Raw genomic sequence first — 25,142 nt, 5'->3', positions numbered from 1 at the left:
TGGTAATATCTCACTTCGCCAAGAAGGCTAATGAAGTTACTTCTTCCAAAAAGGACTCAAAGATTCCTTGCTAACCGAGACTTGGATAAATAACCAGTTGGTCTCGAAGTAATGTTGTTAAGACTAACTGAAGGTGTCACCAGTTGCCAACCACAATGCTATTAAGACTAACTAAAGATGTGTTTGACGTAGTTAGAAAGGTCAGTGTTTTCTCAAGAATGAGAGGGTTTCACATAAAGCAAGAGTTTGCACAAGGCATATCTGTGTGTTGATTGAAGAGACCTTGAATATTGCACACCCTCTTCTATTTATGGTAGCAACTTTTCCTGGTGCGGAAGTAGAGTCATATTCGGATTAAATTTCATTGGGATATCTTGAATGAAATATCTTATACAAATTGAACTCAATCACTCATACTAGGCTTGAGACTCTAAACCTGTCCATCTTTTGGTATCCAATTCGTTTTCTATTTTAACTAAACCTTTAAAATATCAAGAATATTCTCATGTCGTCCAGATTGTTGAAGATTCCTGATTGAACTAGGACTTAGCCGTATCCATACTTGAAATTCAAGAGTCCTTCATCAATTCAAACTCAACCAAATTCTTCGTACCCTTGAGGTAGCGGAAAATGTCTTTAATACCATTCTAGTGTCTGCGTGTGGATGCATTAATGTATCTTGCCAAAAGATTCACAACGAATGAGATGTCAGGTCTAGTGCATTGAGCAAAGTATGAGAAAAGATCAATGCCATAAGATTCCTATTATGTATGGAACTTCGAGCTCCAAAATCTCTCAACCTCCTTAGGACCAAAAAGATCTCGTTTTGCATCTAAAGAACGACCATAGGAGTACTCAAATGCTTTTTTGTTTTATCCTCATTAAAATGTCGCATCACCTTTTGGGTATAGTTCGATTGATGTATTAGGATTCCATCCGAACAATGCTCGATCTCTAGGTCGAGGCAATATCGAGTTTTCCCAAGATCTTTCAACTCGAATTGCGATTTCAAATGAGTGGCAGTTTTCTCAAGCTCTTTGAGAGTCCCAATGAGATTCATGTCATCGACATAAACTGCAATGATCGCAAATCCAAAATGTGACTTCTTAATAAACACACATGGGCATAGTTCATTGTTCATATAACCTGACTTATTTAATACTCACTCAGATAGTTACACCACATTCATCCAAATTGTTTCAATCTATAGAGTGATCTCCTCAATTGAATCGAGAAGGTATTTCATGGTTTAAAACTATTTGATCTAGTCAATGTAAGATCTACGGAACTTTCATGTAGATTTTCGTATTAAGATCCCCATAGAGATAAGCGGTTACCATGTCTATAAGTTGCATATTTAGTTTTTCTAAAATTACCAAATTGATAAGGTACTAGAACGTAATGACATCCATTAGGGGAGAATATGTCTTCTCGTAATCAATCTCAAGGCGTTGAAAGAAGCCTTGAGCTACTAGGCGTGCCTTATGTCGCACTATTTCATTTTTCTCATTACGCCTCCTCACAAAAACCCACATGTAGCCAATGGGCATCACATGTGGTGGTGTCGGAACTATGGGTCCAAACATCATGCGTTTTGCAAGCAAATCGAGTTCGACCTAGATTGTTTGTTTCCAATTTGAACAATCAGTTCTACATCGACACTCATCAATGAAACGTGGTTCAATGTCATCGCTAAGCATGATGTCAGTAGCTATTGTGTATGGAAATGCGTCGCCAATCTCTTAGTCTGATTCCAAACCCCATCCAAAACTGCATAATGGACCGAAATCTCATGATTTTCAAAAGATCTTGTCTATAAGACATCACCGTAATCTAGAATAAACTCATGCATTGGAATGCTTAATTAAATGATGGTCAGATTCATACTACGGTCACTAGTTTGTGCAGTTTTCTTCTCTCGAGGTTGTGAATCTTTTAAACCAAGGGGTTTTCCACGTTTCAAGGTAGGGACAAATGATTGGCTAGCCGTTAATGCACTAGGCCGCGTGGAAAGTGCGGCCCACCGTCCTTCGGGGATGGCTCATCTTTCTTGGGCAATGTTACGACGTATAATAGGTACGTCGATCCTTGCAGGTGCATTTGCAACTGGTATATGTGATTTTTTCACCTTTGCTAGGTCAGTAAAAGCATCTGACATGCTTTAAGTAATGCTTTGTATATCTAAAATACGAAGCACTTCAATTTCAGACTAGGGAGTGCGGGGATCTAAATGAGACATAGTGGGAGTAATCCACAACAATTTGCGGCATTCTTCAGGAACGTTAGCGTATCTTTCCCTAACAACAGAAATACTGTCTCATCGAAGTTTCAATTCGCAAAACGGGCAATAAAGAGATCTCTTATCAAGAGCTCTAAGTAGCGACTTGATGGTGAATCTAACGACATAGATTATCATTCTTCTCTGAGGACCCATTTTGGTACGTAGTGACGACACTATTGGCACATAGACTGCGCACCCAAACACACGTACGTGCGAGACGTCAAGTTCATACCCAGTAACAACTTGTAACGGTGAATGAGGTTGGGTAGCGGTGGGCCTCAGGTAGACAAACATGGCTACATGCAATATTGTATAGTCCAGGGAGATACCGACAATTTAGTTCGTATAACCAAAGTCTGAGTTATCGATTGAAGGCGCTTTATGAAAGCTTCTGCCAGGCCGTTTTGGGTATGAACATTGAGCACTGGATGTTCAACTTCAATCCAATAGACATGTAATAATTGTCAAAACACTGTGATGTGAACTCTCTAGCATGACCCAGTCAAATCGACTTAATCCGTTGAGCCCTAAGCTTAATGATTTAAGCTAGGAGTTTCACAAAGGTAGCATTATGTGTGGATTGTAAGCAAACATGTGACTAACGTGTCGTGCATCAACCAACACCATAAAGTATCTAAATGGTCTTGATGCATAAATTAGAGCAACCTAACATAGATTAATTCTAATCACATATATCCGCAAGTGCATGGTTCATAGATAGTATGGAAATGCAAGTACGGAGTTGAATCCCACAAGGAACAGTGATTTAATTCGAAAACTAACCACTTAACGCACAAGTGAAATTGAAAATATTATGGAGCAAGAAAATTAAAGGAAATATTGGTTATGAAGATTAATACTAAAAGATAAAATTGCTGAAAGTTTAAGAAAATAAACAATCCTATTCCGATTCTTAGCTATCAACTATCCAATTAACAACTCTTATGTTGATGATTAAGTTTCCCAACTCTATAATCCGATCATGATGTATGCATCAAATTATTTTCTTCTAAGAAGCAACCTAGCATGCTGTATGCCTAGATTTCACAACTTGAAGTACCCTAAGTACAATGGAAACTTTTATACAACCACACAAAACCTAGAACATGGTGTATACTTCTAGTAAATTGTGATCTCAAATTCATGATTCAACATAACATACGTGTATGCCTATGAACCTGCATCAAACACTTATTAATTCATACAAGTGATGACCAATAGTCAAGAACAAAAGAACAAGCGAATTAAGCCCAAAATTTGAGATTCAACATAACGAAAATTGTCTTGGATAATCAAATAGCTAAAAAAACAAAATATTCTTCTTATGGCTACATTGTAGACTTAACAAAAGAATTTAGAAACACATAGTCATGGAAAACATAATTAAAGATAAGAAAAATATGAGAAACCCTTGAACCGAAGGAGAATTTTGCGCTCCTCAAGCCTCAAGCTGCCGAACTCTTGCGTGCCTTCCTCTCCCTCTTCTGTGTGTTTTTTCTTTTCTGCCCCTTCAAGTCTGCAGCCATTCTCCCCTTTATTCTCCTGCTTTGCAACAACAGTCGCTTGGAACCAAACCGTTCAATCTTTTTTTTATTTTTTTATTTTTTGCTTTTCATCTCCACCCTCCACTTGTATTTTGATGAGGATTAAGTGCATTATTGAGCCTAAAAAGGCAACTCATATTTCTCTATCATACTGGTCAAACTAATTTACTTGTTGGGCTTTAAATCTCAAACTCAAATGAACTGCACGAATTTGGCTCAAATCACTTGAAATGCAAAGTTAACCAAACCTAGAAATCCAAATAGCAGTCACTAAGATAATCATAATTCATTGAAGGAATATCGGATTAATATGATTCCAACTCCATTTGAAAGAAGACTTCCATATCTTTGCATCCATATAGGTATGCTATGAGTTTCCTCTGGATGAATAACTGGCAGCCTATCAAAGTCGCTGGACAGAAACTCCCTTATCCCAGATTTTCCAAATTGTGTCGCTTCCATGTCTTAGGCATTGCGTTGATATCTTGTGATCTTCCTTTGAATGTTTACGTACCATTTTTAAACTCTCAAAACTTCTTTTTTCAGCCTCAAAATCCTTTTCTTTGCAACTAATCCTACAAAATAAGAAAACCACAAGTAAACTACTAAGGGATGAAAACTATACATAATCCAAGTACTAAAGTGACAAAAACTTGTATAAATATAAGTCTATCAGTCTACATGTACGTTGGATAGGTCCACAAATATCCCCTTGAATCATCTGAAGAAACTTAGGTGGGTTGTGAATGATCATTGTAGCTGAGGGTTAAGTATTCAACTTCCCCGTGTAGCATGATTTGCAAGACAGGTACCCAGGATAAGAGGTTAGATGATGCTTGTGTGATACTTTGAGGATACGGCACATCATATCTCATCTACGATGTTCCATATGGTCATGCCAAAGCAACAAAGTGCTCTAGAACCCAGGCTCACGGCCGACCACATGACAGGTCTCAATGGCTCAAATGGTTGTGATGTACAACTCACTTGGGAGACGTTCTAGCTTCTCGTGAATACGCTTTTTGCCATATTCGTAAGAAGTGATACAAAGAAATTTAGAAAATTCTCCTCAGTGGTTTCAATATAATAATTTATTATCTTGAATATCTCTAAAGCTTAACAATGTTCTTCTAGAACGAGGAGAATATAGGGCCTTTTAGTGGTTAATTCGGTACCATTGGGCAACATTATACGGGGTCTTTTCATATCATTCAATCAAGTTGGATGAACTTGAGAGGGTTGTCAGAGGTGCATTTTAGGTACGAAGTTAGTAAAATAGTGTCGCTCATGCAAGATAGTGTGCTTGATAGCACCATCAACCAGACAACTAACTTTCCCGCCGGCTTGCAGCCGTGACCTGTGGCACATCTTGAGGCATAACACTATCAGCAAGTTGCAGACCTTGCACCATGGGTCATGGTTGCAAGCCAGTGGGCAATGGGATGGGGTATGTTGGAGGTATAAGAAGCCGGGCTGGTGTTCGCTTCTGTAATGGGCCAAGGCAAGGCTAGCCCAATAGCACAAGCTACTATAGGCGAGCTAAGGGCACGAGACTGGCCCAACAAGCATCAGGCTTGTGGCTAGTGGGCCCGGGTTGAAAACGAGCATAGTAAAGCTGCAAGCTTTGCTAGAGGAGGGCATAGGCTGCAAGCCCAACTAAAACCTAAACCCAAGTCAGAGGCCTAGTCATTTTCATGCACAGCAAGCCTAAAGGCTGTTGCCTTAGGTCCAGACGTCGAAACGACGTTGTCCAGGGCGTTGCTCGATGTGGCTTGGTTACAAGTCCATCACTTTAATCACTTTCTATAAGGGACAAAGCCTTGTAAAGTGAGGGAACATTTTGGTGGTGACCAATGTGGGACAATGAAATATCTACTCAAAATTTTTAACAAGTTCACTACAACAAATATAAGCACTGCACACAATAAATTATATGTGCCCTTTGAGGCCAAAGAACACCAACATATGTGCCCAAAGACCAATAGCAACAATGCAGCAACTAAGTTTCTATATGTGCCCTCTATGGGCATCACCATTGCTAAAAGGGCACAATAGACTGTTTGGTGCTCAAAGAGGCAGGCACAAATAAAGGCCTTTTTGTGTCTATGTTCTGATAAACTTGTCAGATGACCTTCTCCATCTATGTTTGCACTATTTTTGTTATTGTGCCCATTAGGTTCTATTTAAAAAAAAAATAGAAATGTAAAATTTTGAAATAAAACCAAAAATTTAAAATTTTCATAAAATCAAAGATGATAGTCTCGGCTGTAAAAAGCAAATCAAGAGTAGAAATGGAATGTCTATAATGAAACTACATAAATATTCCTCATAAAGAACATGTTTACAAGTGTTCAAGATAAAAGACCAACAAAATAATGAGATTTTCCTATCAATGTATCCATGCATTCCTACATATAGCCACCCATAACTGATTTTACCCTTTTTCCCAGCTCGGTGGATTATGTAATCACCTTCTTGAAATCCAAACCAAAGGAAAAATGAAAAAGGGAAAGGATCACATATTTCCAGTGATGTTTAACTACCCAAACATCCAATCAACATTGAGAATTCAATAGCTTTACACATATCTGATAACAATAATAGTTTCATTTTCTCCGATAAAAAGAGAGAACATTTTTCTATTGGTACAACTAAATGTCCAATGTACCAAATGGGTTTAAATTGCTAATCCATACACTAGAATTCCATATGCCATCAATCACATTTTATTCCAACTAATTTTAGGGAATGAAAGCTAATCACCTTGCAAATTCCATATGAAACATACCGAATGGGTTTAAATTGCTAATCCATACACTAGAATCCAAATCCAATCCAAATTCAACTGTGGTCCTTTGAACCCAAAATAACAACTATGAGGTGTAAGGCCAAGGTTAATATGGAATTTATGCATCCCCTAAAACCTACAATCAATTTTAATAAATAGCAATGAAGTCAAAAGGTCGATAAAACATTTACCTCCATAAAAGAATTACGTTAGAATCCAGATCTTCCTCAATTTCTCTAATTTCTGCATTATTAATAATTGACGAGTGTTGTAGTGAATTAGCGTACAACTGAATGTAACGGCGACAAAGCTGACAAAGATCTCGAATGAGGTCCCAAGAGGATCGGCAACTAATTCAAGAAAACAAGTGTGAAGTCAGAACCAACATGGGAAATTCATAAAAGTACATCGATTTGTAAAATACATCCAACATCATGCAGTGAGAAGTTTCACCAAATATTTGAAAAGTAAATACAACCTTCAACTCAATTCCAGTATTTTTATTTATAAAATTAAAAGGAATATTGTAAAAATAAGAAGCTGACAAAAAAGCCTTGAATACCAGGCCGTAAACAGGCATACAAGCATAGACCATAACAGAGTATATAGATACACTTTTATCTATCAAGTGTAGCGTATAATATGTGTTACCACACTTTCTTCTGCTGCAGGGCCGCTTGAGAAGCATCATGCCACCACAAATACAGACCCTCTGATAGGGGCACCACATGTCTCAGATGGGAAACATCAACATAAGTCTTGTATCTTGAAACAACTTCTAATAGTTTTATATCCAATCATAATATTGGCCTGAAAAAACCTGTAGAAATGACTTGTAGCACTCCAGCTGCATACCAAAAAAGCAGAAAAGGAACAAATTTTATGGGTTGTGGAAAAGAGAAAATTAACACCTTAACTTTCCTCAGAGAGCTGAGAGAAGCAATTTTACTCGATACTTATATGGTAGAAGAAAACATTTAGAGAGGGAGAAGAGAAGTAGAGAGGAATAGGGGGATACTAAAATGTGAAAGAGATCCTCCAGCGAAATCTTATTGCATTTTCCTAACTCCTACCGTGAATTAAAGATATAATATGAATATTTGTTTCTCAATGGCAGAACAGGAGAGAGGATGAATAAAAATAATACAAGGAATAACATTCACTCAGCACTAGGGAAGCCTTCGCAAACGGAACCTTTGGATAATTTCTTTCTTGATTTCCAATGCGGTGATATTTTAAAACTCCATTTCGTCCAGAGCTAGATACGAATAAACACGCATGTCCATAATTGTAAAATCCTTATTACATTTAAAACTGAAGGAACAAACCAAAAACTCAATGGCTCCCACTGGTTTCATAGATTCAAAATCAATTTAAAACTCAATTATAGTTAAGTGCTTCCTAAAAACTCATATAGCCCTAAATTAATGCAAACATGCCAGTACTTCAGATTAACTTAATTAGACAATTATTTTGAAAACTCATCAATCACTAAACTGAAAGTTTTTATTTTGAAAAATCACTTACACTGGAGGACAGCCCACGACGAAAGGATCATTTTTACCTCTTCAGTCGAGGTCCAATTCCAGAAGACTTGGTCAGAAATTGGCCGGAAAATCCGCGGTAAGAATTGTTTCTTAGATCTGAAATTGAGGAAATTCAGCTACGAATTTGTAGAAACTAAATGGGGGGTTCAAAAGAGGATGGGAAGAGGATTCTGGAGGCATAATTTGACGGCCATTGGTGATCGGTGGATGGCGGCGTTGTTGCATGAAAGAGAAGAGGGAGAGAGGATGTGGGAGGGAGGAAGATGGCTGAGAACAAAGGAGAGTTTATTTTTTTTGGAAACTGAGAACAAGGAGAGTTTAAGAGAGAGAGAGAAAGCAAACAAAGGAGAGGCGGAGGAATTGAGGAGGGAGGGAGAGAGAGTGAGGCGTGTAGTAAATGTAAAGGACACAAAACTTTACTTTCTAATTTAAATATATTAAATTAGAGGGCACGAAAGCTTTATTGTGTCATTGTAAATTAATAAAAAAAATATATCATTTCTGACATTAAAAGGACATATGCAAGCTCATTTTAGTAGGCACAAATACACTCTCCTTTTTTTCTTTTTCGATGTGTCTTTTTGTTCATAGGGCATATTTGAGTTAGTTTTGTGCTCAATGACATTTAAAAAGCACAAATATGGTTTTGTGTTGAATGAAAATGTAAAGAGCACAAATCAATTGTGTTCTTAGCCCCTTTTTGTTGTAGTGGTTCTACTACTAATGCTTTTCTACATCTTCTGCTATCTATAAAATATAATTTAAAATCTTACATGGATTAATTAGTCATTTTATTTTAAGGTATATAAGTCATATAATAATAAAATGTACATAGAGTGTATTCAACAATATATACAGCTATACCAAAAAAATACTACATAAAATTAATTTTTTATGTAAAATAGATTATATACACCAAAATGTGGGAATAAGTTAAGTCTCATAATGAGCTAATGATACATGATAAGAAATGATACGTGATGAGCTAATGATGAACTAATTATTTTCATATATTGCATGTAGTATTTACTAGTTAAAGAGAGAGAACCAAAATATATGAAAATTTGTAAGGAGCTTTTGGTGGGTTCGAAGTGATACGTGATACGTGATGTCACATGATGAGCTAATGATAATTATTTTCTTACATTGCATGTAGTTTTTTCCTAGTTAAACAGAGAGAACTAAACTATCTGAAAATTCGTAAGGAGCTTTTGGTGGGTTCGAAGTGACACGTGGTTCGTGAATCGTGATAGTGATAGGTAGTTCGTTGTAGGGATTTGCTTAGGGTTTACGCGACAGTTATTTACTTCGGGTTTTGTTGAATTCGAGCTCAGTTGGATAGAAAAGTTCTATGATGGTTGATGCGATGAAAGTTAAGCACTCAAATTAAATCCTCTTATTGTCAAATTGTAGTATAAATGCAAGTAGGGATTGTTCTAAACCGGGGATTAGGAGGGCTTGCTAAAACCTTTAAACTGACTCAAAAACACAAAAACAAAATAAAAAACGTTTGAATAGACTCAAGGGACTCAAAACAGATTCTAAAGATTCAAAACAACTTAAAAACACTCAAAACTGCCTAAAAACATAAAATGGGCAGATTTGGACTCTAAAACAACTTTGGACGAATTTAGTGTTTTGGCTTGAATCAAAAGACTCAAAAACACAAACAAAACAGAAATTTAACACTTTGAAACAAGAAAGTAAAAGGGGGATTTTGGTTTGGATGAATTTGAAATAAACAAGCAAGTTATAAAACTAGGCAGATTATAAAATGAATTTGAGAAATAAAATGATGGATGGATTAGTTAGAGGTCCGTTCTTCACACATGACACACTTATACATGAATCGATTTCCAATTGCTTTTCAATAAACTATTATGCTCAACACCCCAGATTAACCGTGATGCACAAATTAACCCTCATATTTTCCTTTACTCATTGAATTGGATGAATGCATACGACAACCCAAATCATTCTCTAAAAGTCCCCTATATGAATGCATAATAGAGATACAATCAGAGATCATTACGTTCAATGAAAATCATAAGTGTTGACGAGGCAATTATAACTATGAATGCATGGTACAATTGCCAAGAATTCAATTAACGCGATTGTGATAAACAACCTTCACTACTCATGAATATAAACTTGTAACGATTAGGTGAAACTCATTTATATTCTAGCATCTAATTCATGCATGAAAATTAAGTATGCATCCTTAATAAACATACAAGAATCAGTTATGAATAAAATAGATAATTGAATTGCAATCACAACTTATCAAATCACAATTGGAAGAAATCAATTCATATCTCAAGCATGTTCATGGCTTCAAACTTCCCCCTAACTAAATGGGGGTTTAGCCACTCATAATTGCAACAACATCAGAAAATGAATTTAACATTGGAAACAAAAGAAAGAAAACACCTAAACGCTCCAACGATCCAAGTTGGACAGCAAGCACGTCCAAGCACTTTCCTTCCCTTCCTTTGCTACGGCACAAGGTTGGTAAGTGTTTGAAGGTTTGTTTGTATGGAGGAATGGATGTGAAGATGAATGGATGTGTTTGGATTAATATATGTTCCCTTTGATGAAGGGTGGATGAATGTATTTATAGGCTAGGAAGAGGATGTAGTGGGTGGTGGTAATGAGTGGATGTAGTGGTAGGTGAATGTGTTGGGTGGTTGAAATGAGTGGATGTAGTGGTAGGTGAATGTGTTGGGTTGTTGTAATGAGTGTATGTGTTGGGTGAAATGAGTTGATGTAGTGGTAGGTGAATGTGTTGGGTGAAATGAGTGGATGTGTTGGGTGGTTGTAATGAGTGGATGTGTTGGGTGAAATGAGTGGATGTAGTGGTAGGTGAATGTGTTGGGTGGTTGTAATGAGTGGATGTATTAGGTGAAATGAGTGTATGTAGTGGTAGGTGAATGTGTTGGGTGAAATGAGTGGATGTAGTGGTAGGTGAATGTGTTTGGTGGTTGTAATGAGTGGATGTATTAGGTGAAATGAGTGTATATAGTGGTAGGTGAATGTGTTGGGTGAAATGAGTGTGCTAAAATGGTTATTTATAGGGAGTGGATGATGCACAAACTTCAAATTTCGTCCATTCCTTTTGCTCCAAGCATAAGCTATCCATTCCATGCCCAAAAATGCTCCAAAATGCTCCAAAATGCTCTTCTTTGCCACATTAACCCTTTGGACCTACAAACACACGAAAATAGCTTAAAATACATAATTAACTAAGAAATAACAACATAAATGCATGAGAACAAGCTAACTCAGTACCATAAATATGCTCCTATCAATGGTCATGTTGGATTTATCCAATATAAATCAACATTTAAGTGGTCTACTACATGTAATAGAAATGTAATATTGAAGAATAATATTAATTGTGATTTGATCTCTTAAAGATATCAATCCTATATAAGGTGTCTTATATTGGAAATAGGATTGATGGAATCCTTAATTGAATATAATTATGATACTTGACTTGGAGGCTAAGAAAGTAAAGTTTAGGTTTCCTTTATGGATGGAAACCCTAGCTTTTAGCATACATAAAACAGCGGTCCCTATAAGCCTTAGAACACACAACATAATGCTTCTCATATAGTAGTTGTATTTGGCTATGAGTTTATAGAAGATCTTGATGTTGCCATGCTCTGTTACTTTTGTGTTCGACTTCCATGGCCGCCATTGGAATCAAGTTAGTCACTCATTCGTTTGTATTTTAATTATATAACCCTATAAGGCTAACAAGTCACCACAACCTCTGGTCCTATGTGATAGTGCCATCTGGCAATGGCAATAGTAAAAGTTGAACAATCAACAACTTTACGAACGTTTTCGTGACTAAGAATGATGACATTCTACAACCCAACGAGTAGCTGCCATGTAGTTACTTGGTATTCGTGTCTTGTTTTTTGTGTCTATGTCGTTTTCATGATATACCCGATATTATAACTGTTCGTGTCATGAAACACACGTTAAAGTAAATGGGTAATATGACTCAACCTGAAATCAAACTGCTAATGTTATCAGGTAATATGACCCGATTCGTTACCAACAACAACAACAACAACAACAACAAAGCCTTTTCCCACTAAGTGGGGTTGGTTATAAGAATCCTAGAACGCCATTGCGCTCGGTTTTGTGTCATGTCCTCCGTTAGATCCAAGTACTCTAAGTCTTTTCCTAGGGTCTCTTCCAAGGTTTTCCTAGGTCTTCCTCTACCTCTTCGGCCCTGAACCTCTATCCCGTAGTCACATCTTCGAACCGGAGTGTCAGTAGGCATTCTTTGCACATGTCCAAACCCATTTTGTGTACGTGTTGATGCTTCACCACCCAACATTCTGTGCCATACAGCATCGCCGACCTTATTGTCGTCCTATAAAATTTTCCCTTGAGCTTCAGTGGCCTACGACGGTCACACAACACGCCGGATGCACTCTTCCACTTCATCCATCCAGCTTGTATTCTATGGTTGAGATCTCCATCTAATTCTCCGTTCTTTTGCAAGATAGATCCTAGGTAGCGAAAACGGTCGCTCTTTGGTATTACCTGATCTCCGATCCTCGCCCCTAACTCATTTTGGCCTCCATTTGCATTGAACTTGCACTCCATATATTCTGTCTTTGATCGGCTTAGGCGAAGACCTTTAGATTCCAACACTTCTCTTCAAAGGTTAAGCTTCGCATTTACCCCTCCTGAGTTTCATCTATTAACGCTATATCATTTGCGAGAAGCATACACCAAGGAATATCATCTTGAATATGTCCTGTTAACTCATACATAGGTTCAAGCTCTCCTTTAGTGAGTACAAATGAATGATTTAGTACAAATGACATTAGGAAATATTGTGGGAGAATGATCTCGTAATCACGAAACTTCTAAGTACCGAAGTGTGGTATCGTCTTTACTTGCCTTATCTGTCTCATAGGTAGATGTGGCATCTTCTCTGGAAGTACTCTTCCTCCATCCAGGGGTGGTATCTTTAACTGGTGGAGATGCATAAGGTAATGTATCAATTTCACTTGAAGCTTACTTGTAGTTTTAGGCTTGGTCAAGCGCGATACAAACCATGTAGTAGGAGTCCCCCTAGTCGCCGAGCTAGGGGATTTGCTGAAAGAGGTGACAGACAAGGTAAGCAACCAGAGCTCCAAGCAATCAGTCCCAGATCAGAAGTTTGATTTCGAGTTCCGGCTGATTGTTCTCATTCTCCTTATCTTGCAGGCAACATGAAGGATAAAGAGAAGAAAATGAGAATAAATGATATGAGATACTTTTTCTTTTGAAGAAGTAACTTTCCACAGGCTTATTCTTGAATTGGGCTGGAGGGTTTTCTGGTTTCCTTCAGAGTATAAGGCCGACTGAAGAATTTGAGGGTCAAAACAAGTCCATCAAATCTAGAGTACGTTCGACCTTGCTGATATGGGATACTTTTGTTGTTGACAAAGTAGTGGATGTATCGGCACGTGTTCTGTTACGCTTGTCTCCACATGCTTCCTTGTATCCTTCTCACTTTCCCTATCGGTTCCTCATGCAGATATGGTATCTTCTCTGGAAGCATAAGATGTTGAAGATGAGTACTCGAGAGCAATGCCAGGTAAGTAATCAGGTAAGGGGTTCCAGGCAGTCAGTTCCTGACTGGAAGCATGATTCCAAGTGCTGACTGATTGCTCTCTTTCTCATTGTCTTGCAGGTAAGAACAAGGCCAAAGGAAAAGATAGGGAAAAAGCATGATATGGGATACTTTTGCTTTTAACCCTGATGATATGAGATATTCTTACTCTGGTGTAGCTTTGTTTGCTGAGGTATTATCAGGGGGAAAGAAAGCTGAGTATTTCGAGAGGCTTCGTTGGGAGTGCCCTTTCAGATATGAGGAAGGGTTGAGCATTTTTGCAGGTCTGCCTGTCCGTTGAGGATGGAGGTTGACATATATAAGAGTTTCCCTAACAACAAGTAGTAATGATATTCCTTTACCCTGCTTGGTCATAGCACGGTAGTGGGAGCTGCCAGCTTCACGTGTGTCAGAGCACTTTGAAAAAATGGTCTGTGGTATCTGTAAAGCTGATGTTGCGTGTGAAGATTATAGACAAGCTTTATCCAAGGAGATCTGGCTCTCGAAGTTGAGAAAGCGGTGCCTCTTTGGTTTTCGAACAAGCAATCCTGTCTGGGATCTGGCTCTCGAGATTCAGAGAACGGTGCCTCTTCGATTTTTGAGAGAGCAATCCTGCTGGGAGTCTAGCTCTCGAGATTCGGAGAGCGGTGTCTCTTCGATTTTTGAGAAAGTAATCATGTTGGGAGTCTAGCTCTCGAGATTCGGAGGACGGTGCTTCTTCGATTTTGGAGCAAGCAATCTTGTTCGGAGTGTTTTCTCGAATGTGAGTAAAGGTAGGGCATGTTTGCTAGTCTACCTTGTCACGGAGCATAAAGGTTGACACACAGGGACTTTCCAATTATCCAGCAGTGGTGCTGTTCCTTTACCCTTGTGGGTAATAATATGATAGCTAGACCTTCAAAATTTATGTGTCTAAACTTTGTTAGTGCTGTTTCTTTGCTATTCTTTTACGTGTCTAAACTTTGTCAGAGATCTTTGGCAAAGTTATCTATGGTACCCATGAGCTGATGGTGCGTGTGAAAAGTGGATGATGGAACAGTAAGATTCACGTTCTTTCTACTTCACCAGAAATCTTCAACAGAATGCCCGTAATTTCAGCAAAGCTGAGTGTGCATGTGACAGGTGCTGACAAGGCTGAAAAAAGCAGATGCCTCTTTGATTTCTGAGATCGGCCCTCGTGGTCTCTGAGCAGCCCAGCTTTTGAGAAAGCAAGCGCCTCTTTGATTTCTGAGATCAGCCTTCGTGGTCTTTGAGCAGCCTAGCTTTTGGGAAAGCAAATGCCTCTTCGATTTCTGAGATCGGCCCTCGTGGTCTCTGAGCAGCCCAGCTTTTGAGAAAGTAAACGCCTCTTCGATTTCTGGGCAGACGCCTCTTCGATTTCTGAATCTCTGTCGAGTGTAGATTTTTATAGAGGCTGGCATTAAGTTTCAAAGCACACTTGAATCTTCACCAGTAGAAGCTCCCTTCTTGCACTTCTAAGATCTTGATTTGTCCGACCTCTTCTCTCTTCAACACCTTTGAAAATGTTTGGCCTCTCCGACCGTCGTTTTGATTTGAACCTTGTTGAAGAGGCAGCCACGCCTTCTCCAGACAACATATGGCGCCCATCCTTCTTATCCCCTACTGGTCCTCTTACCGTTGGAGATTCCGTGATGAAGAATGATATGACTGCTGCGGTGGTGGCCAGGAACCTTTTCACTCCCAAAGATAACAGATTACTTTCCAAACGGTCTGATGAATTGGCTGTTAAGGATTCTTTGGCTCTAAATGTTCAGTGTGCAGGTTCTGTGTCTAATATGGCCCAACGCCTATTTGCTCGAACTCGCCAAGTTGAATCATTGGCGGTTGAAGTAATGAGTCTCAAACAGGAGATTAGAGGGCTCAAGCATGAGAATAAACAGTTGCACCGGCTCGCACATAACTATGCTACAAACATGAAGAGGAAGCTTGACCAGATAAAGGAATCTGATGGTCAGGTTTTACTTGATCATCAGCGGTTTGTGGGTTTGTTCCAAAGGCATTTATTGCCTTCGTCTTCTGGGGCTGTACCGCATAATGAAGCTCCAAATGATCAACCTCCGATGCCTCCTCCTTCTAGGGTTCTGTCCAGTATTGAGACTCCGAATGATCCCCCTCCGGTGCCTTCTCTTTCTGCGGCTCTACCGATTACTGAGACTTCTCCTAAGCAACCTTTGTGAATGCTCCCTCTTGTTTGTTTATTTTGACTCATGTATATGTACATATTTGTAACTTATCGGAGATATCAATAAATAAGCTTTGCTTCATTTCCAACGTATTATGTTAAATACACCAAAGCCTTCTTCACTGAGTGGGGTCGGCTATACGAATCTTAGAACGCCATTGTGCTCGGTCTTGTGTCATGTCCTCCGTTAGATCCAAATACTCTAAGTCTTTTCTTAGAGTCTCTTCCAAAGTTTTCCTAGGTCTTCTTCTACCCCTTCGGCCCTGAACCTCTGTCCCGTAGTTGCATCTTCTAACCGGAGCGTCAGTAGGCCTTCTTTGCACATGTCTAAACCACCGTAACCTATTTTCTCTCAACTTTCCTACAATTTCAGCTACTCCTACTTTACCTCGGATATCCTCATTCCTAATCTTATCGTTTCTCGTGTGCCCACACATCCAACGAAGCATCCTCATCTCCGCTACACCCATTTTGTGTACGTGTTGATGCTTCACCGCCCAACATTCTGTGCCATACAGCATCGCTGGCCTTATTGTCGTCCTATAAAAATTTTCCTTGAGCTTCAGTGGCATACGGCGGTCACACAACACGCCGGATGCACTCTTCCACTTCATCCATCCAGCTTGTATTCTATGGTTGAGATCTCCATCTAATTCTCCGTTCTTTTGCAAGATAGATCCTAAGTAGCGAAAATGATCGCTTTTTGGTATCTCCTGATCTCCGATCCTCACCCCTAACTCATTTTGGCCTCCATTTGCACTGAACTTGCACTCCATATATTCTGTCTTTGATCGGCTTAAGCGAAGACCTTTAGATTCCAACACTTCTCTCCAAAGGTTAAGCTTCGCATTTACCCCTTCCTGAGTTTCATCTATCAACACTATATCGTCTGCGAAAAGCATACACTAAGGAATATCATCTTGAATATGTCCTGTTAACTCATCCATTACCAACGCAAAAAGGTAAGGACTTAAGGATGAGCCTTGATGTAATCCTACAGTTATGGGAAAGCTTTCGATTTGTCCTTCATAAGTTCTTACGGCAATCTTTGCTCCTTCATACATATCCTTTATAGCTTGGATATATGCTACTCGTACTTCTTTCTTCTCTAAAATCCTCCAAAGAATGTCTCTTGGGACCTTATCATACGCTTTTTCCAAATCTATAAAGACCATGTGTAAATCCTTTTTCTCATCTCTATATCTTTCCATCAATCTTCGTAAGAGATAGATTGCCTCCATGGTTGAGCGCCCTGGCATGAACCCGAATTGATTGTCTGAAACCCGTGTCTCTTGCATCAATCTATGCTCAATGACTCTCTCCCAGAGCTTCATTGTATGACTCCTTAGCTTAATACCTATATAGTTCATGCAATTTTGTACGTCGCCCTTATTCTTGTAGATCAGCACCAGACTGCTCTTTCGCCACTCATTTGGCATCTTCTTCATTTTCAAAATCCTATTGAAAAGGTCAGTGAGCCATGCTATACATGTCTCTCCCAAGGCTTTCCACACTTCGATCGGTATATCGTCTGGGCCCACTGCTTTTCTATGCTTCATCTTCTTCAAAGCTACAACCACTTCTTCCTTCCTGATTCGACGATAAAAGGAGTAGTTTCTACACTCTTCTGAGTTACTCAACTCCCCTAAAGAAGTACTCCTTTCATGTCCTTCATTGAAAAGATTATGAAAATAACCTCTCCATCTGTCTTTGACCGCGTTCTCTGTAGCAAGAACCTTTCCATCCTCATCCTTGATGCACCTCACTTGGTTTAGGTCCCTTGTCTTCTTTTCCCTTGCTCTAGCTAGTTTATAGATATCCAACTCTCATTCTTTGGTATCTAGTCGCTTATACATATCGTCATAAGCCGCTAACTAGCTTCTCTCACAGCTTTCTTCGCCTCTTGCTTCGCTCTTCTATACCTTTCACCATTTTCATCGGTCATGTCCTTGTATAAGGCTTTACAACATTCCTTCTTAGCCTTCACCTTTGTTTGTACCTCCTCATTCCACCACCAAGATTCCTTTTGGTGTGGAGCAAAGCCCTTGGACTCTCCTAATACCTCTTTTGCTACTTTTCGGATACAACTAGCCATGGAAACCCACTTTTGGCTAGCTTCCCCCTCTCTATCCCACCCACACTGGGTGATTACTTTCTCTTTGAAAATGGCTTGTTTTTCTCTTTTTAGATTCCACCATCTAGTCCTTGGGCACTTCCAAGTCTTGTTCTTTTTTCTCACTCTTTTGATATGTACATCCATCACCAACAAGCGATGTTGATTAGCCAAGCTCTCTCCCGGTATAACTTTGCAATCCTTACAAGTTATACGATCCCCTTTCCTCATTAGAAGAAAATCTATTTGTGTTTTTGACGACCCACTCTTGTAGGTGATCACATATTCTTCTCTCTTCTTAAAGAAAGTGTTGGCTAAGAAGAGATCATATGCCATTGCGAAATCCAAGATAGCTTCCCCATCCTCGTTTCTCTCCCCAAAACCATGGCCACCATGAAAACCTCCATAGTTGCATGTCTCCCTGCCCACGTGTCCATTTAAATCTCCTCCTATAAATAACTTCTCCGTCTGGGCAATTCCTTGCACCAAGTCTCCAAGGTCTTCCTAAAATTTCTCCTTCGAACTCGTATCCAACCCTACTTGAGGTGCGTACGCACTAATCACATTGATGAGTTCTTGTCCTATTACAATCTTGATTGCCATGATTCTATCTCCTATCCTCTTAACATCTACAACATCTTGTGTCAAGGTCTTGTCCACGATGATGCCAACACCGTTTCTCGTTCTATTTGTGCCCGAATACCAAAGTTTAAACCTTGAGTTTTCTAGATCCTTTGCCTTAAGACCAACCCACTTAGTTTCTTGTAGGCACATAATATTTATCCTTCTCCTCACCATAACTTCCACTACTTCCATAGATTTTCCCGTTAAGGTTCCTATATTCCACGTTCCTAAACGCATTCTACTTTCTTGAACTCTACCCTTCTGTCCTAGCTTCTTCACCCTCCCCCATCCAATAGAATCAAAGTACTTATTTTGTGTGTCCTGTGTAAAGTTGATAGGAGCATGTGCTCCCAAACAACTTTGAGTGGAGTCGTTCGAAAAGAAGTTTCTATGGTCCCTTTGCTCATTTAACACTGCATCCGGGTGCCGATGGAGATACAGCGACCCTTGCTCACTTATCACTGTGCTCGGGCTACACAGCGCGCCACTTACGGGTGACGCCCTAGCTTTAGCGCGATTTCGTTCTGGATTCATTTTCATAAGGATTCGACGTAATCCGTTACCAATTAAGGAAAATATATTTTAAATCAATAAATAATGAAAATGAAAAACATAATTTGATCCAAAAAATATTGAAAATGTTGTAGGCATAATTTACTGAACAATGATGATGGCCAGAAAAAAAGAGGGTGCGGCATAGAGAGAGAAGAGAGAGATGTGTAACTGTGTGTGTGTTCTATTCCACCCCATTGTACCTTTATTTATAGTAGTAGGGAAGGTTAATTCCATACCCTTTTAGGATGACAACTCTTAAAAGGCAATCAATTCCTAATAGGAATATAAAGAGATATTCCTATATCTACTAAGGTTTAAACAATCACATTCCTAATCTAATAGGACTGCAACACTCCCCTTTGAGTGTGTAAATACTCAAGTAAATGGCGCATCAGGTCTTCAGTGATGAAGCAAGTACATTTGATGAAGTCGTTGACACAATAAGCGAATGCGAGTCTCAGATCAAAGGAAGAATACATAAAAAGTAAAACTCGCAAAACCTTGCTATGGTAAAACCCAAGATAGGGGAAAAACCCATAGTCTAAGAAGAAAATTGAGAAGTTGCATTAAGTTAAAACTATACGTCTTTTGGATGCAAGTAGAATAGCTCACAAGGGTATAATCAACCCAGGATGGGTGCCTCATTAAAACCTAGTTAGGTAGAAAAAACCCAATGGGAAAAATGCTCCTAATCATAGGGAAAAAGAGTACATTAAGATCAAGTGAGTTATGGATACTTCCTCGAGTTTGACATAACTTCCAAATAAGAACTTCAAGCATTGCATATGATTAATTAGGCATACCAATTCCTCGGACAAGCTTGTGGAAGGTTGACTTCAGCAGTGATGTCGTGTAGAGGTCGGCAAGGTTGTCTGGGATCGGCTTGCATGACTTCAATCTTCTGATGCTTTGCTGATGTAAATGTAGACGCAATATATCTTAGTGTTGACTTCATTGATGTATCATGGCTTGGTCGAGTTGATACATGCGACATAATTTTCATGGATCGTCGTTGGGACTTAACGATGGATGAAAAACGGCAAGTACTTCGAATATGCTCAACAAGAACTCCTAACCATGTCTCACTTGTGGCGTAGTGAAGTAAGGTGATTCTTGGAATGATTTGAAGATTTCGCAACTAAGGTCATATCGTGGACCTCCAAGATATTGAGATATCCCTAATGGTAAAGATATAACCATTCGGGGATTTTACCTTGTGTGGGTTTGATAAGTAATATGCGTCAGCATAACAATGAGGCAAACATCATTTTGAGGATTAAGGGGGTTAGATCCACTCGAGATTCGTTGGGATTTGCCTTCGTGGTACCTGAAGGGTACGTCTTTAATACCAATTCAGTAGTTGCGTGTAAGCATGGTGCTGCATCTTTACCAAGATCAACAGCAAAGGAGATGTCCTGTCTAAACACAATGAGCTAAGTACAACGAAGTGCAAAGTTGAACTTAGATATGGAATTTTGGATTCCATAACCTTTTCAAGGGTCTCATTTGTATATAACTTATGGACGATCGTGAGTATACTCAATGGTGACACCTTCCGGGTGTAGTTCGATTGGTAGACCAAAATATTGTCGGAACAATGCTTCAACTTTAGGTCAAGGCATAAACGAGTTTTCCCAAGATTCTTCATCTTAAATTTCATCTTCAAGTGCAAGGTAGTTTTCTCAAGCTTTTCCGGAGTCTTAGTGAGATTTGTATTAACGACATAAATTGTAACTTTAGCAATTTGGAATAAGACTTCATAGTTTAACATGGAAGGAAATAATTCATCCCTGACAGATCAAATAATCAATTAGACGGATATACCACATCTGTTGGATTGTAAGTCAACGCCTTAAACAAGTTAAGAGGGTGTTTCGTGGTTTGGAACTAATTGAACCAGTCCATGTAATTCTTCAGGAACTTACATGTAAGTCTTTGTACTTATATCCCTATGGAGAAAATACTAACCACATTTCATCATGATGCGATCAATCACAGGACGTTTGAGAGAAACCTTGCATTGTCAGGCATGCATCATATCGCACTATTTCATTCATCTCATAACGCTTCCTTTCCCACTTGTAACACAATAGGGTTACCTTGGGCAGTGTAGGAACGACATGTCCAAAACACACTTTGGTAAGGAATTTGACCTGGATTGTAATTTTAGTTGTCTAATCAGTTCTACGTTGTCACTTAATCAACGGAACACGGTTCGATATCGTCGCTTTTCATTTATGTTGGTAGCTACCTTATAAGTGAAAACATCATCGATGGAATCTCTTTTCAATTCCATTTTCTCATTCAAACTAGTATACTGGACCAAGAACTTCAAGTCTCGGAAGTAATCCAGATTAATCTCATGAGATGGAAATGATTTGAGACAACGATCGAGTTTAGATTCATTGTTGTGCCGTATCTCCCTCTTCCAGTGAAGTGAATCCTACGAACCGAGTGATATGTCGTGCTTTAGGCCAAGATAAATTGATTGGCTATCCGCCGGTGTACCGGACCATCCAACAAGGGCGTCCAAACCGTTCAACATGGGTGGCATACCATCTAAGGATGTTGACTCGACATCCGTTAAGTACGCCTACCCTTGCAGGCACGTTTACAGCTGGTATATGATCTCGTCACTTTAGATAGATCAGAGGAATGTGCCTGGAGCAACATTCTGAAATCTATAATTCATCGCACTTGCTTATCACACTTGTGCGGTATGGGGATCGATATGAGACATAGTGGGCAACGTCTACGCAAATTCGCGTCGTTCTACAGGAACGTTAACGTTCTTATCTCCCCCTAATGGTGGGAAGACTGTCTCATTAAAGTGACAACCCGCAAATGAGCGGTAAAGAGATCGCATGCAAGGACTCTAAGAGAACTAGTGTGAAGGAGAATCATGATCGACAAAATATACACATCCTTATTTGAGGACCCATGTTGGTACATTGTAACGGCGTAACTTGGCACATGGAATGCGCACCCGAATGCGTAAATACGAAAATCGTCAGGGTTGAGGTTCGGGAAGTAGATTTCATTGAGACAGAAGTAAATACTACATGGTTGAGGTTCGAGAATATTATCCCTTATTCTTAAAGTTTTAGGTCTTATGTGACAAGGATCACCCTTCAGGCATGATGCCATAGCTTGGCAGGCCCTGATTTGACCATATATTTGTGGTAGTAATCAGATTCAAGAATTTGGTAAACTTCCGCTTTCTACACTGCTGCTTCAGGGGCGAGTTAAAAACATGGAAAGATGAGAAAAGTATTCTCCACTCAAGATTAGATCGGATTTATAAACTTCAGAATTGTACTCATTTATGTTGTTGATAATTGCAAGTGTACAATATCATCCAAGTAATATAGTGATAAGTAGAGTGTCGTTCAAACAAGGATCAGATTAACCTTAACTTACTATTGAGATTGACTTCAAACTAAATGTAAATAAAAGAAGGATTATGTTGACAAATTCAACTATGCAAAGAAACAAAACGAAAGTAAAAATAACAATCGATAGAACACGAAATAGAAGTGAATGAATTATAAAAGATTAATATATGAAAGCATTAGGACATCAGGTTCCTCATTCTCAATCCCATCTAATCCCGTTATTCATATTATGAGAAGCAATCTATTAAACTCAACCTATCAGTCACAATTTAGTTCTTCACACAAATAATGGTCAGTTATTTGATAACGACAAAGCACAATAACAATTACTCAACATGGAAAGTAATTGAGATTAATATATAATAACGAGAATTATATGTTCATGATAAGAGTACACCATAGTCCTAGCAAAAGAACTTAGTTCATGATCAAACTAATAACAAACATGGATGAATTCGATAACATGGGATAGATCTTGAACTCCAACTTTTTATTTGAGTGTGTATACATGCTGGGAAAAACTTGGAGCCTCTCTGGAGATCTCCCAAATTGTCGCATGTATGTGTGTGCATGATGATGCAGAGCCCCCTTTCATTTTATGCCGTGCCTTTTTATATTCCCCCTTTCTCTTAGGGATGACAATTCTAACCGTTAAATCCGATAACTATGGATAACTACCCGAATGGATTGGATTTGGGTATGAAAATTCGGGTATATTTTGGGTATGGGGAAAAACCGTGAATAATTTGGTTATGGTTTTGGATATGGTTATAGGGGTCCCCAATTTGTATCCGTATTCGAATTTGAACCGAATAATATATAATATAATTATATATAATATATATATTCATTATTCACGGAATCCATTACCTTGAGAATACAAAAATTGCATTATGTGAGTTGCATTATGTGTGAAAGTTCAAAAGTTTTGATATGAATCAAAATCTATGAAATTCAATGGTACTTATGGGAGACATCAAAGATCAGCCAACATTATCAATGTTTAGCTTTAATTTTATGCTCCACAAGATCCATTGATTAAATCATTTTATACATCTAATATTTAATGATGAAATTAATATTTACTAAATTATCATGCGTCAATTGGGCGAATATATTTTTTGTATTGATGAAGATGGATATAACCGTTAACTGATAGGGAATCCGTTATCCGGTGGGTATGGTTATGGATAATACCCGATGGTTAATTTGCGGGTATGGATATAATTAATTTTAGTGGTTATGGGAGTGGATATAGAATTTCCGTCCCCAAACCGAACCGTTGCCATCCCTACTTTCTCTTCCCTTTTTGTCCCCAAGCTCTAGCCGCTAGGAATTCACCCTAATCCCTTTTGGAAAAGGATAGCAAACCAATTTGGATTCGGAAATTAAATAAGCATCGGCCCACCTTTTTAGATTAGAATTCTGGGCTTTCCAATTTACACAAGTTAGACAATTTTGCACTAGCACAAATCTCATGTACCAGCACCTCACTTCGATCTTCTTTCGTGCTTTCCTTGTAATTCTTCTCAAAAATCCAATTTTCTCCGAAAATAATTTCTACAAAATTCACACAAAACACATCAAATCCAACTGTTTTATAGCAAACCATGACTAAATAAATAGTAAAAGAGATACAAAATATACCTATTATATCAACCTAACAAATACCCCCACACCTATCTTTTGCTAGTCCTCGAGCAAAACATAACGTAAAAATAAGAAACTGACTAAAACAAGTCTAACTAAGCCCACTTTCCTTGGCGAAACAATTGCACTGAGCATGTGCAACAAACCTTTAAACCCCTAGGTCTCCCTAGTCGGAGGAGTTGTGTCTCTTGAGGGTTTACCATTTACGCTACCTATAAAAGCTTTATTGAAAAGAAATGGTGTTACAATTATCACTTCCATCAATTAATGAAAATCAATGCATGACAAATCACACTTCCAAAACTAAAGTTATGCCCTTATAAGTCAATGCATCACAATGGAAAGTATTTAGCCAACATCCCAAGCACTCAGGCTTAAAAACATCCACACTTGGTGTGTGTACAAATCGCCTCGACTCTAAGCCTCACTAGATATCACTCAATTTTCTCACAGAACCTAGGCTTTCTCTCGTAGCAGGCATATGTGATGATTTTATGCAAAAGGAATCAATATATAGTCACATATGATCAACATTAAAAAACAGCCATTTCTGAAGATAGATCTCATGAAAGGAATCAAATACTAAGAACATAGGTATCAACCTTCACCAAATAAGCTAGACTTCTCTACAAATTCGTTAGGTCTTTGAAACGGTTGTAACATAAGGCTAGGTATTTGGGCTAAGAAAGAAAGGATAAGGAAAAACAAGAACTTGAGAAACACCAAGACTTTTCGTATGTAATTAGGTTGGCACCCCTTTGAACCTTGATGTACAATTTGTGGCGTCTAGGACTCATGTTATATGAATGGTACAATTTC

The 25,142-nt window shown here is 38.7% G+C and overlaps 1 long non-coding RNA gene across 2 annotated transcripts; it reads right to left on the bottom strand.

The window, feature by feature from the left end:
• Positions 1–3,525: 3,525 nt before the first annotated feature.
• LOC103420633 (uncharacterized) lies at positions 3,526–8,543 on the bottom strand. Of its 2 annotated transcripts, XR_011582745.1 has the most exons (4): positions 8,141–8,543; positions 7,265–7,460; positions 6,805–6,963; positions 3,526–4,400 (listed from the first exon to the last, which is right to left on the bottom strand). It is a non-coding gene; the product is annotated as an uncharacterized lncRNA (long non-coding RNA). The 2 variants fall into 2 exon arrangements; XR_003774852.2 differs by lacking the exon at positions 7,265–7,460.
• Positions 8,544–25,142: the final 16,599 nt, after the last annotated feature.

Source organism: Malus domestica, chromosome 07 (assembly GCF_042453785.1).
Source record: "Malus domestica chromosome 07, GDT2T_hap1".
Lineage (NCBI taxonomy): Eukaryota > Viridiplantae > Streptophyta > Magnoliopsida > Rosales > Rosaceae > Malus > Malus domestica.
Note: the sequence above shows the minus strand (reverse complement) of the source record. Positions and strands in the feature narration are given on the sequence as shown.